Source organism: Salminus brasiliensis, chromosome 10 (assembly GCF_030463535.1).
Source record: "Salminus brasiliensis chromosome 10, fSalBra1.hap2, whole genome shotgun sequence".
In the NCBI taxonomy this organism is placed as follows: Eukaryota; Metazoa; Chordata; class Actinopteri; order Characiformes; family Bryconidae; genus Salminus; species Salminus brasiliensis.
In genome coordinates, this window is record NC_132887.1 from 6,032,177 (window position 1) to 6,047,794 (window position 15,618).

Here is a 15,618-nt window from a genome sequence, read left to right on the forward strand (position 1 = left end):
TTGTTAAGCTGGGGAATCAGAATCGGATTTTATGAAGCAATTACATTGATCATGATCAGAGGATTACATCGATTTGCTTCATAGCAATCATGTACCTTGGGTGTTTCATCTTTCAGAGAACAATGACATATTTGACTTCTCTCCCTGGCGTTTCTAGTTTCTAGGATTCATCATTTTCAAATTGATTCACGTCAAGAAATTCGTAATAGAGCTCAGGAAGTCTGAGAACGTTCTCACAAGTTCTAGGATATTCGGCACAGAAGTCAGATCAGAAGATGTTTGAGGTCCATGTGACAGATACCACAATCCAAAACGAGAGGTACGGTATGCTGTATATGGTCACTGTCAAGCAAGGCACTGGTCACTTTTGTCCCCCACTTTCTGAATCTGGCAGTTGTTCTTTACACTTTGTCAGAATTTCACAATGAACTGACCAATAGAAATACTCCAAAATGACTTGGAATGAACTCTTTTTACATTGACTTCCATTGAAAGTTAAGAAGGGTAATTTTCTTTGCCTGTAAAATTTCCATTTTGATGATTATTAATAACAATTCAGTTGAACACATCAAAACAATGTATTTTCCTGATGATAGATATCTTTCCAAAATGATTTCACAATAACTGGCACCCCATTTTTAATCCTTAAAGTAATTTCACCTGCCAAAGGATATTAGCAATAAGTATTATTTTTTATAACATGGTTTATACAAACAGCTTGTAGATCCCTGGACCATTTGCCCAGCCAAGATCTTTGGCACACCTCAGTTTGTGTTTAAGCCTTCTTTAGTCCAGCTACAGGGATGACTCAGGCAGACTTTGTTTTGAGGCCTCTGGCTTCTTTGGAATGTCTTGTAAAGGGCCAAGATTCACAGGAATTCATGTTTTGGTTGAAGTGTTTGGGTATTTGGTGGAATTTATTATGCGATTGACCTTACCTATAGTCTATAGTCTATAGTCTGTGGATGATCCCCTCATACGGTTGCTTTTGGGTTTGCCTTAGAAGCATCGATCTGTTGGCGGAAAACATGTTGATAATGTGTGTGGCCAAAAAGTTCTCTTTTTTTGCTGCATGTGATCGTAGTATCAAGCTCCTGACAAAATTCCAAAAATGTCTGGCAAACCTCTGCTGCTCGAGTTTGTCAATGTTTTTAGTGAAGGTTTACTTTCACAAAAGAGCCAAAGAATCTGTGGAAACTGACGGTTGATTTTGTGATTTTAAGACCACCCCATTCCTAAAACTAGCCTATTAATGGGTAGTAATTACATCTTACAAATGATTAATAACCAGTTAAAAACAGGTTAAAAACACAGACTAGGTTTCAATTCTTTGGTCCAGCAAGCCCACCACACTAACCATACAATAATAGTCCTTGGGGAAGAATCCCAATGCATTCTTCTACCTGGTCCACATGTAACATGGTTCAAATGTAAGATAAGATAAGAGCACCAGCCAAGAGCCATATCCAGGGGCACTGCCAAGGATTTTGGGCTCCATTATGATATTAGACTAGGCCCCACAACTTTAACAATTCTACCAATTAATACACTGTTTAGGTCCACAGGCCTGTAGAATCGTCCTAACACCAAACTCCATCAGTATTTAAACCTTGGATTTTGCTGGTAACTTATCTTTGTAGGTCTTCAGCCAGCATTTACATTACATCATGAGACATCATTAGATATTTGCTATGTTATATTTTTACCATTTAACCACCAACAGCAGAGTCAGAAATGATTAAAATATAGAATTGCTACATTTACATTCCAGGATCTTAGCCATATTGTTTGCCTTGATAATTTTCAGCATGTCATTTGGCACCTACAGTACACTGCATGTCCAAATGTTTGTGGAGACTCCTTCTAATGAATGCGTTCATCTAATTTAAGTTGTACCCATTGTAATTGGGTGTAAATTGCAAAGTGTAAATGCACACAAAGAGCTTATCTTGACCCTGTGGAGCAGTAAAAGAACTGTGTTCTCTGGAATGATGGATGGTGCTCCATCCAATACGTTTAAGATGAGTTTAAGATGGTGATTGTCCAACATTCTGACCTCAGTAATGCTATTGACACTGAATGCAATCAAATTCTCACAGCTAGGCTCTAAAATCTAATAAAAAGTCTTCCTCCCTGGATAGTAGAGGCAGTTACTCCAGCAAAAGCAGATAGAAACTCTTCTTAATAGCCTTGATTTCAGAAGAAACAATGAATGAGCAGGTGACCCAATACTTTTGTCCATATCGTGTTCATATAATCTTCCCCATAATTGTCACTAGCTATTGATGTGACGCTGCTAGATGGTAATGCACACCAGGCACACAGTTGGTACTACTGTAATCCTTGGGATTGAGAGGCACCTTCTTTAGGACAATGGTCGGCGTCAATTCATTGGAAAGAACACACTGCTTATACCACCCCACCCATCCTACCATCATGGTTTTATGCTGGAAATTACTGTTAAGGATATCTTACACTACAAATGTGTGTGTAAACGGTTATTTAACATGCAAACCATTCAACTTGATGTATATTATATGGTACCTTATGGTTATGATGAACATAGTACTGTAAATATACTATACTATACTAGTATACTAGCATTCAAATGACTACAATTATTTTAAACAGCATTAATGAATGTGGAAGTGTGTCTCTTAAGATGCTGAGTTGATTAACCAAGAACAGTACCTTGCAAATTTATTCAGCACCCTTAAAAGTCCTCAGATTTCTCTGGATTACAAATGAAGACATAGACTCTACAAAGTGGACAGGCCCACAGGCAAGTGTTGGTGTGGTCAGCACTGTGTAGTTCCTTGAGAGCAGAAACTGGACCAAATAAACCACAGTTTAGATTTATGCCTCAAGAGACTCAACGTTTAAAATCCCTAGATTGCTCTCTGAAATGTTTTCATGCAAGGTTTTAGTGGTGCAACCCCTTTCTTATATGAACTGGTGAACTGCTGGTGCAGTAATTGCAATCCAGAACAGGTTTTCCTGCCCATGTTTTAAAGGACGCCCACATGCCAAATTTGAGTGTCTTCCCTGCTCCCATCAGCCCTGCCTCAACTAATGAATAAGACCTTCATAAGCTTAAAATATCCTTTACTGCACTGTGGCACAAAACCCACAGTGATTATTATCACAACGTTTTACCTTGACTTCTGGCTCTTGTATAAATACCACTTAAGTGCAACATAAGAAATTCCTAACATTTGTACATATTTATGATTCAAAAGGAGCTCCTGTCCACTGGTGGCGCTGTTTCGGTTACATTTAGGTTACGGTTGTGGTGTAGGTTAGGGTTAGAATTAGGTTTAGGTGTAGTAGGTTAAATTTACGTTAAGGTTGAAGTTAAGTGTAGGTTAAGGTTAGACTTAGGTTAGGTTGAGGTTAGAATTAGGTTTAGGTGTAGTAGGTTACGTTTAGGTTAGGGTAGAGGTTGGGTTATATTAGATTAAGGTTAGAATTAGGTTTATGTGTAGTGGGTTAAGGTTAGAATTAGGTTTTGGTGTAGTAGGTTAAGTTTAGGTTAGGTTAAAGTTGAGGTTATGTTATGGTTGGGTTGAGGTTAGAATTAGGTTTTGGTGTAGTAGGATAATGGGGCAGTGGTGGCTCAGCGGTTAGAGCGCCGGGATATCGATAACAGGGTTGTGGGTTCGATTCCCGGGCTCGGCAAGCTGCCACTGTTGGGCCCTTGAGCAAGGCCCTTTACCCTCTCTGCTCCCCGGGCGCTGGAGTTGGCTGCCCACCGCTCTGGGTGTGTGTGTGTGTGTGTACTCACTCACTGCCCCTAACACATGTGTGCGTGTGTGCGTGTGTGCGTGTGCGTGTGCGTGTGAGTGTGTGTTCACTACCAGATGGGTTAAATGTGGAGGACACATTTCGCTGTACAGTGTACACTGTACAGTGACAAATACGTGCACCTTTATCCTTTTATCCTTTATAAGTTTAGGTCTAGGTTGAGGTTAGAATTAGGTTTAAGCATAAGAGGTTGAGTTTAGGTTAGGTTGAGGTTAGAATTAGGTTTAGGTGTAGCAGGTTAAGTTTAGGTCTAAGGTCAGGTAATAAAATGTCTCTGTTTGTTTGTATCATTCTCTGTTCAGATGGTTTGATTTCTGTGTGTCTGGGTGGTGTCAGTAATTGGTGCAGATGATTGAGGGTCGATCTACATTTACTACACATTGTACAAATCCTGAAATGCTCTCTATGTGTGATTTCATGCTTGTAAACCGTAGTAGCAGAGGCGTGGTGGACTGGGTTCAATCGAGCCGTGGAGCAGTAGAGTGCTGAAATAAGGAGAGACTGAGAGAGACTTGAACCATTGCTTAATCTCTTAGGTTCTGACCTCATTCATGATGCAATCTCATCTCTGATGAAAGAACTCTCTCACTCTACAGGTGAGTCTGGGATGCAAGGATGACTCTGTTTAAAAGCCTGTGAGAACCTCTGATCTGGCTATTAGATCAAACAGTAAAAGCCTCCTTCCTTTTCTCCTTCTCATTAGTCTTTCTTCTCCTTCACCTGCATCTTCTCCTTTTTTGCTTCTTCTTCCTCCTTCTGGTCTGGAGTCCTTCAGGTCTTATCTCTTTTCCTCCTGTTTGTTCTCCTTTTCCTCCCTTGTCTGCTTCTCCTACTCTTCTCCTACACTCCAACATCTCTCTCCTTCTTTACCCTCTTCTTCTCCTCATTTGCTCCTTCTCTTTCTCCAGTGTCCTTCTTCTCTTCTTCCTTCTGCTCTTTCTCCTTTCTCCTTCTTCTTTCTTATCTTTTGCTCCTCCTCTGCCTCCTCTTCATCTGCTTCTTCTGTTTCATCTTCTCTTTCCTTATACAGCTTCTCTTTTCTCCTTCTCCACCTCCTTCATCTGCTTCTCCTCTTCCACTCTTATGCTCCTTCTCTGACTCCGTTATCTGCTTCCCCTTCTAGTCCTCCTCTGTCCTCAATGTCTCTTTCCTCTTCTACCATCTTCTACCATGTCTTCCTCTAAGTTCTTCTCTTTTCTCCTTCATCTCCAGATGCTTCTTCTTCTTCTTTTTATTCTTCTGCTTCATCCACACCTTAACCTACTACACATAAATCTAACCTAATCTTAACCTAACCTAATCTTAACCTAACCTAAACTTCTCCTACTACACCTAAACCTAATTCTAACCTCAACCCAACCTTAACTTAACCTCAACCTATACCTAACCTAAACGTATCCTACTACACCTAAACCTAACCTCAACCCAACCTTAACTTAACCTCAACCTAAACCTAACCTAAACTTAACCTAACCTAAACTTAACCTACTACACCTAAACTTAACCTAACCTAAACGTGTCCTACTACACCTAAACCTAACCTCAACCCAACCTTAACTTAACCTCAATCTAAACCTAACCTAAACGTATCCTACTACACCTAAACCTAACCTAAACCTAACCTAAACTTAACCTAACCTAAACGTATCCTACTACACCTAAACCTAACCTCAACCCAACCTTAACTTAACCTCAACCTAAACCTAACCTAACCTAAACTTGTTCTCCTCTTTCTCCTGTTTCTTCATCTTATCTCCTATCCTTCTACTTCTTCCCATCTTTTGCTCCTTCTCTTCATCCGTCATCTGCTTCACCTCATCTTCTGTTTCTTCTTCTTCCTTCTCATATTTCTCTTCCTCCTTCTCCACCTCCGTTATCTGCTACCTCTCTTCTTCCTCCTTTCTCCTCATTTTTCATCTATTTCTTCTTTGTTCTCCTTCTGCTTCTTCTTCCTCTCCTCTTCCTCCTTCATCTTCTTTTTTTCTCCTTCCCCTCCTTCTTATTTCCTTCCTTCTTCTTCTTCGTCTTCTTCTTCTTCCGCCTAGTTCTGCTCATGTTCTCCTACTCCTCCATCTGGTTCTGCATTTCTGCATGTCTGAGCTGCTGGCTATTGTAGAATGAGTGAAGTGGTGAAGTGCATCAGTAATATCACAAAGGCATCAGACTAAAACCAGGCCGATTTTCCAGGGATAAGTAAACATTTCCCAACTTAAAGGCAGTAGAGCTTTGTCTTCCATACCTCTCTCCAACACAAATCTCTTACCCTGACCTCGAAAAAAGAAACGTTTAACCACCCATTCCTCTCAAGCTGGGGGACTTTCAGGCTGTGCAGCCAAAAGGCCTTATTGATTACTCTCTTGATTCTTGGTTTGGCAGAGAGAAGGACGTGTTCGCCTGTGTCCCATGTTCTGCCTTTCAATATAGAAATCACTCACAGGCCTATAGAAAGAGGATAGAAATCACCCCTCGTTCTTCAGCCTGAAGAAATGAGGGCTTTGCCACAAGATGCAAGATACAAGATAATGACACAAAAATTGCTGATGCTCTTGAACTTCATTAATACAAATCTACAAATAAAATAAGTAAATAAATAAATAAATGTATATATCTTCTTCAGATATTAGGAGTTATGTCCCTAAAAGCACCTTGTGATTTACCCTTGCAGCTACAACACTAACATAGAAGAAGTCTAGGTCAGTGAGTGAGGAGGATATGAGGGGGCAGTGACCCTTTAGGAGCAATGTTTTGGGCTCTTTAAGTCCAAGCACTAAGCATCTGGCTTCATAACCTGCGTTTTGAGGAATGCCTATACCTGAATTATGGATTGCGGTAACAGCGCCACCTGGACCTCTATCGTGTGGATGACTGTGATAGCTATAGCCCAGAGGAGTGGCTTCATTTCAAGCTATATCCTTTGGTTTGGCTCATGTTTTAGAGAGACTCGATACATTAAAGCAGCCATCTGTGATTCTTTAATTAAGAATTCACAATATATAGGTTTAACAGTCAGAGTTTAAAGGTGCCATATGGTGTATTTATTGAGTGATACTCTACAAAAGTTTACTACTCTGTTTACTCCAAAAATATCTATCCTTAGCTGGTTTGTATAGACTTGAATCCAAAAGATACCTCAAGCTTAAAAGCTGCCCTATTTAAAGTCAGTATGGATACCTAGATACACAATACTCAACACATTACACTTACCTTACATTACAATATCTAACTAATCGTAAAAGTAAGACACGAGTACAATAGCAAGCCTGAAGTGCAAGTACTCTTGGAAGAGGAGGGTCTTCAGTCGTTCAGACACCCAGGGGAAATTCGTTCCACCCTTTCGGTGCAGGACTGGGTCTGGACACTTGTCTTCTGTGGATCTTAAAGGATGGCGGGTCAAGCCGAGCCGTACTTGAAGCTGGAAGGGCTCTTGGTACAGATCAGGTTTTCACCATTGGCATCAAGTATGGAGGGGCTGGCTGGTCCACTATTGGCTTTGTAGAGAACGCAGCAGAGGAGTTAGATGGCTGAACTTAGAAACACTGAAGAAGAAGAAACCTCATGCCACCGTGTCCTGAATCAAATCGTACCTGATGGTACGCATAGGCCTGATGAAGGGAGGTGCCCACCTGATGACTCCTGTGAAGAGCTTGCAATGGGGTGGGTGATTAGAATGTGGGCGAAGGGAATTTACTGGAATGGACCCTAAGTAGGTGCAGGTCATTCATTTTTTCATGTAGTATTTATAATACACAATAATAGATTCTTCTCAAGCCATTATCTGACCATAGCAGTTGCAATGTTCTACCCACAGCAACTTCTGCAACTGACATAAATCTTCCTAAATTCCAAAATAGACTGAGGTGGGCTTACTTCAGTGAAGTCCAGAGGAAGGAAAGTGCCTATCTGATAACCCCCGTGAAAAGTTTGCAATGTAGCGGGTGATTAGAATAGGGGTAAAGGGAATGGGCTGGCCCTTATGTGTAACCCCATGTATTACGTGCAGGATCTTTTCCTGTAGTATTTCACTAAAGCTCCAGTCACACATGCAAATTTTGGTACGTTGTCAAACACCTTCATTAGCGTAAGGGTTTACACTCCTGCAGTTTTGTAATAGGCCTGAAAAACTGTAGAAGTGTAAATCCCTACGATAATGAAGGTATTTAGAGCCACAAAATACCTCTTATCCAAGCCTCCACTATGCTTCTGATGAAACCCCCAGGAAATGCTGTGTGTTCTTGCTGCAGGTATAGCAGAAAAGGAAGCAGAAAGAACAGCCACATTATTTATGTAGCTTCGATAAATGGTCAAAATTATTTTATTAAAGTTCACATAAAAATAATATTTTTAAAATTAGATATTTTAAATAGAAGTGCAAGGTGTAAACCCCTGAGAATATAATAAACAAGCTCAAACACTTAGTCTGTCTCCATCTCCTGTATACTCCATAAACAAAGACGAGATGAAATCAATGAGATCAGAGGTCAGAATTAGGTTTAGGTGTAGTAGGTTAAGTTTAGGTTAGGTTAAGGTTAGAATTAGGCTTAGGTGTAGTAGTTAGGTTTAGGTTAGGTTAAGGTTAGAATTAGGTTTAGGTGTAGTAGTTAAGTTTAGGTTAGGTTGAGGTTAGAATTAGGCTTAGGTGTAGTAGTTAGGTTTAGGTTAGGTTGAGGTTAGAATTAGGTTTAGGTGTAGTAGGTTAAGTTTAGAATTAGGTTTAGGTGTAGTAGGTTAAGTTTAGGTTAGGTTGAGGTTAGAATTAGGTTTAGGTGTAGTAGGTTAGGTTAGGTTGAGTTCAGGTTTAGGTGTAGTAGTTTAGGTTAGATGAGGTTAAAATTAAGTTTAGGTGTATTAGGTTTAGTTTGCGTTAGGTTAAGGTTGAGATTAAGTTAAGGTTGGGTTGAGGTTAGAATTAGGTTTAGCTGTAGTAGGTTAAGTTTAGGTTGAGGTTAGAATTAGGTTTAGGTGTAGTAGGTTAAGTTTAGGTTAGGTTTAGGTATAAGAGGTTAGGTTAAGGTGCGGGTTGGGTCAAGTTTAGGTTTAGGTTAAGTTTAGAATTAGGTTTAAGCATAGGAGGTTGAGTTTAGGTTAGGTTGAGGTTAGAATTAGGTTTAGCTGTAGTAGGTGAAGTTTAGGTCTAAGGTCAGATAATAAAATGTCTCTGTTTGTATCATTCTCTGTTCAGATGGTTTGATTTCTGTGTGTCTGGGTGGTGTCAGTAATTGGTGCAGATGATTGAGGGTCGATCTACATTTACTACACATTGTACAAATCCTGAAATGCTCTTTTAGTCACGTATGTGTGAATTCCTCCTGAGAGCAGGCTGCTTTTACTCCACGGTTGCAAATACAAATCATGCTTTGAGCGCCCCCTCATGGACAGCTGTACACATGCATTTCTAGACAGGCTGTGAGCTACAGAAGCAGCATCTGAAGGTAGAAAAGCATGTGGACCGAGGCGGTAAAGTAATGCTACAGGATTTTACACTAATATGACTCTAGTTACGCAGCTCTGGTGAGAGGTCTTTTACAGCTCCACCAAAGTTTCATAAGAACAGCTTTTTGGTCCGGAGTGGCAACAACAGGGATGCTATTCTCCCTGTCACAGTCATTGTACTGTCAACATGAATGTGAAGCTGTAGTTTTAAGGTAAAAATGCTACATAGTGTTGCTTTAAAGTAGTATTATGCAGAATTGATATTTGTTTGCTTATGAGCGCCCTCGATAGCTTGGGAGTGTAATTTACTTTTACAGCACTGCCATGAATATACATCACGCTATATGCCCTACCATTCCTATCACAGCCAGTGTACCAATAACATGACTTAGAAGCTGTTCTTTTTTTTTTTTACAGTAAAAGTGTTACATACTGTTGCTTTAACCTAATATCACCTATATCACCAGTACAACTAAGTGAGCTTAGGACCAGTGGCCTTAATGCTACTCAAGAAGCAAACATCTGACATGCCAGACATGTCTTGGCCAATCAAATGCTCCTGAGATAGGAGGGTGCATATTTGAATTTTCAGTGAATCATTCATTTAAGACACATTTACAAATGAACAGGGTCCAATTCAGTGTAAATAAAAGTCACATGGCGATGTTAGAGCTGTGTGTGTCACATTTGCTTCCAACACCGAGGATATTCACAGAGCCAAATCCAGTTTAAAATGAGGACAACAGATATGACTGTAAAATTCCAACTGGTGTACATGGATGAATTACCCACCAGGGTCACATTACCTACTTCAGAAAACTGTGTATTACACTGGCACGTTTATAACACTGGCACATGTGCCTTATCAGGTGAGCAGTTATTCAAACGTTGGGTATAGCTTTAGACTAAGCCCTCACAGTCCCACAGGGGGATTAGCAGGAATTACAAGATGTGGTCAGAATGATCAGCCCCTCTGCAAGCTCTGTCAAGCCGGCCAAACCCAAATCCCGCCTATGTCCCACCTAAATTTAGAAAGAGCTGAAACATAACATCAATGTACTCATTCATCATCAGGGGGGAAAACGGCTTTACCAGGAATCTGCTAAACTAGGATTCTTTCTTGGGTAAGAAAATCTTAAGTAATTGAAGCTTATCATCAACAGCTGCCAAAATAAATCAGCACATACAGGATTCATGGGTATAGCAGCAATTGGAATACCAGGAATACCATTCCTTAAAGTTCTAATTACAAAGAATATTCACTAATGGAGGAGAAAATGAATAATATGGGTTGCTAAATTTCAGAACAAGGCCCAAGAATCAGAAGGTAGATCTAGATTTCCAGAGATAAGGATGCACTGACCATAGTGCAGAGATTTTCTGGTACTAAAGTGGCTCTAAAGCACAAATCCCTACCTGCACGAGTAGTCATAAGACCAAATGAATGCAAAATAAATAAAAAAAGAAAGAGAATAAAAAAGACGGGGGGCTTAAAACAGAAAGAAAATTCCGTCTTTCTCTCCCAGTCCTAAAGGCAAAAGATAAACTCTGACCTCCTCTGAAAGGTTCCGGAGCTTCTTAGATTACCTCTCTCTGCTCTAAAACTCAATCACAGGAGCTTTTGTCAGACTCCAATGTCTGGAGAGAGAAGGAAGAGCACCACAGTGACCTTTCCACAATAGCCCCCCGTTCCAAAATATGAACTGTTGAGCTTAACGGCACCCAATGAAACCGCTTCTATTCTGAAGCGACAATTGCATTCACTGGGTGGACTAGTGTCTGCTCTGCAGTCAACCATCAAAAACATCAGCTCCTGAATTAAAGCGCCTGGGCTGGTCATCAAGGGGTCATCATCTTGGAGGAGAGAGGGGGCAGGCCAGACAAACAGTGGCTTTTCATTGTGAAGCCCCGATGGCATCGCAGCTATTGCAGCAGCCGCAGGGCTCCGCGGGCCTCCGCAGGCCTCCGCGGGCCTCTAGTTCCTCTCCTGCCAAAGCCAACAGGGCCGTGACAGGCTTTCACTATTTCGCTATTTAAACCGTCATACTTACATTGGACGCATATTACAGATTCATGGAGTTCCTGGTAATAACCCATGGAAAAATATAAAAAAGGGGTGGGATTTGGACAGCGTTGGTGTTGCGCTATAAATGCAGCGAGATCATATACATTGGAAGAAGTGTTTGAAAGATGGCTTAAGGTTTCTCTCCTGGCCGCGCATCTCGAGAGGAATAAGCTGCTATTGAGTTGGCCTGCTCATACGTGAATAAATGATGTGTGAACGTCTCACTCAATTGAGATACGCACACGCAGGCCAGCATGAAGTCATGCAACTCCGTACAGTCCCAGGATGGAGAGGAGAGAGGGGGGCCAGGCGGAGGGATGAATGGGGTGAGTTGTGGTGGCTGCGAGGTGTTGTTGTGTTGGCAAAGAGGAGGGGGGGCAAACTTCCCAGGCAATATCGGGAATGACCTTCGGATGAACTCACCTTCCTTTACAACCGTACTGTAGAAGGAAGAGGGAAAAAACTGCCCTCTTTTGTGTGCAACAGCGATCTGTCATGGAATCCAAATGCCTTTAATGGTTCCAGAGTTTCGAATCCGGAGGATGTGGTGGAAAAAAGGAGAAATGACAGACAGGTTTGGAAATATTTATGTCTAACCAAACTCAGAGATACTAGACATTCCACAGGGATCATCACGGCCTGATGTGCACGGCAATCTTTGATCCGTGGGCGACTTTGGTTCTGCCATCTAATTGGTCAACAAAGAGGGGGTTTAGGCCGGAAGGCTGGCCGCCTTTCCCGACCTTCAGCCCAGCGCACCAGACAAAGAGCAAACGGACAGATGGAAAGAGAGATAAACGGACAGACAGAAAGACAGATGGCTCGATGTGACATCTGAACACACTTGGACTGGCCCAGACTCGGTTGCTCTTTCTCGCCAGCCTGGGAGACGGTTGACGCTCGCAATCTTGGCAGCACCTGTTTTCTGTTGCTTCTCGCTCCCACCCCACACAGTAAACTAATATGCGGTATCACCACACTCCCCATAGCCAGCATGCCATGCCGGTGAGACAGCCACAGCAGGGTGGTAAACCCTCTGGCGTGAACGCACACGAGACTTACACTCATCCTGTTTTCCACACCATTATCCATGGCAGCTATAGGCTACGAGCAGGCTACGAGCAGGAGCCGAGCCAAGCTACATTTGCAAACAAGAACCCGCTGACCTGCTGCTTACATTATATATAGTGCAGATGATTTATTGCGCACCAGCATAAACCACTTACAAAAATGAAGGCCAAGAAAAGCATCCTCGTCCATATGGGAACACTGAGGCTCAAGCAGCTGTGTTGGAGTGGCGCCCTCTACTGGAGGGAATTTGACAGTATTCCATACGTCACTGGAAGAACAATCAGTCCCAGTCCTGGATGTTCTACCTTCCTGGAGATTTAGAACACCTGAAGGACTTTTCTTTACTAGTACTTTTTTATTTTTTATTTTTTACCAGGATCTAATTGGAGCTAATATCTGCAGGGTGGTAGACCACCAGGACCAGGATTGGACATCCCACCTGTAGTCTTTTTTTTCTTTTCCTAAACAGCCCACGTGTATATTATCTAACCAAAGGAGGTCATGTTTTACTTGAGCTTCATAACTGGAATAATTACATAAAGTCTATGTCGGGGGCCTCCTTGGGGGAATGCAATGTTTCTGGCGGGTCGAGGGGAAAACTGCAACAGCATAGAAACATGAAGTAGGTAGAAATGTGTCATGTTGAGTTTTTACAACATATTTTATTACACTGTATTAAATTATCTGGCTCATCAGCTTTATAGCACCCAAACGTTATTGTTCTACATGAGATTCCCCTTATAGTATATATAAGTTTCTTTCAACATTGGGTTCATATACTAATGGACATAATGGGTATAGGAGAGCACACATGTATAAAACCACCTACCTAAAACTGTGTTGGCCATCCCTTGCGCCGCCAAAACAGCTCTGCTTTGTCAAGTCATAAACTCTGAAAATGCCTCGTGGCGTCTGGCACCAGACCGTTAGCGGCAGATCCTCCTGTCCAAATGGGCACCCCTCAACATTCAACCATTCAACCAGTCACTGGTTCACCAGTTGTCCTTCCTGGGCACTGTTGGTCGGTACTGACCACTGCCCGATGTTTTGGAGATGTTCTGACCCAGTTGTCCAGTCATGACAGTTTGGTTCTTGTCAAAGTGTCTCAGATTCATATGCTTGCCCATTTGCCCAATATATCCACCGCTGGACAGGTGGTATTGGAACCAGGCAGTGCTACACTATATTGTTACACAATTTAACTGGCAAATTTTAACAGTTGAAATTGGATGTGGAACAGTTGTTATTGGATGGTAACTTTTTGGTGGATCAAATCAAATGTCCACAGTGGCCAGTTTTGGTGCTTTGTGTCATGGGTCCTTCACATCATCCCAGTTCTACATTATAGTTAATTATTTGGAAATGCTAATGGGTATATCTGCTAGAGCCAAAGACAACATATCTGCCTGACAATCAAATGTAATGAAAGTGCAGCCTGCAGAATACATTCACAGTGTCAAAGCTATTACTCCATCATAGACTTCAACAATGCTTCTCGACTGATTTTACATTATCTCAACATCTCCATAAACCAGAAAAGGGAAAAAATAAAATACTATATGTTAAAGGAGAGGGCTTTTTGTCACCTCTCCAGCATTTCAATTTTCAAGATTACCACCCCTGAATTGGCCAAGCTGAGATGGAAATGTGCAGGGCACAGATTTGAGTCAGATACTTTCACAATTTCGATTACATTCATACATGTGGTTATGACTCATCTCAGTAGAATAGTGTTTTAATATACCATCAGAGCAGTGTTCTTCTAAAAGCATATAAAAATTCTTCTAAAATATCTCAGAAATATATTCTGGGCTGATTTCTGACCATATAGGCCTGTCTGACTGACTGGCATTGTTCAAGCTATCAAAAAAATCAATGTGGGGTTCAGTATTTAGGGTCCAAAGATCGGCACAGGATGCTGACCCTGTCCGCTTTAACACACCAATCAAACCCGGTAATGAATGGAATCAAATGAGTTGAATCAGGTGTATTTGAGCAGGAACCCACCAAACACCTGGACTGTAGCCCCCCACTCCTTTATTATAGCAATCTGCAATGTCTATACTAAAAAACATCTACTAGGCCTATGCAAATGCAGGTATGGTATCTCGCAGACCCCGAATCAAATGCCTCATTTCATTAGTGAAGAAAAAGGCTATGTATAGTTGAACACTGCCCCCATGTGGCTCTGGCTTGATTTACTCCTCCATCCATTTATTTATGTCAATGACTCAGCAGACTTTCTGCAAATTGAAGCATTTACCCTCACGGCTCCAAGTAGATCTAGCCGTCCACAGAGTGACTGCCTTTCAGCTGCAGCTGTAACTCTCCGTCCTGCGCTCTCTGCTGGCTTTCCGTCTTAATAACATCCTGTTCTAAGAAACAAGGTTTTAGCAAAACCTCTTACTTTAAAAAAAAAAAAAAAAAAAAAAGATGTGCCCCCTCCCCCTCTAAGATCTTTCTTAGAGATTCAATGAATCAAACTGGCAAATTTTCCAGGCTTGCTCCACACCAAGCTCCTTACTCACAGCTTACTATTCAACTTTAAAGAAGTGCTGAATAGGCTGCAGTCACACTTCGTTCTGAAGCTAAAATGGGAATTAATGAGTCTGACAGAAGCTATTTAAGCCACTGTGGTTACCTGAGGAGGGAATACCAATTTAGTAGCTCTACGGGAGAGTCCCGTTACATGAGAAATGAAGAAGGAAAGAGTTCTTTAGTTATTCCCACATCATTTAAACAGGTGTACTTCACCTTCACCGTTATTGTTAATCATTGTTGCGGCCAAACGGAGGTTGAATGAACCCGTTTTAACCCCGGCCATGGCCTCTACTTTGGCCAGAGTTTGGGTCAGTGTGCCTTGGCCAAATGGCACACAAACACACACACAGAAAGGAGCCTGTCTACTGGATTTGGCCACCAGTGACTGCAGAACCATGAAATTTTTATAAATGTAAATATACACCAATAATGATACAGCAAATTCTACACATAAGAGGTTTCAACACTTCTGATGAAATGAGGTTTTGCTGATTTTATAGGACTATGTAAAGGTGAGCTCAATCTTCTACAGAAAACAAACCTAAATATGGCATTTTCTGCACAGTTTCTATTTACTGGCTAAATTTAACGTTATCGCTGTAAGTCACAAATTATGTGTCTCCAAAATTGCATCAGCCGCCTTAACGTTCAATGTAAGTCAATGTAAAATTTGAAAACAATGTCTAATACAACTGCCAGATTCACAT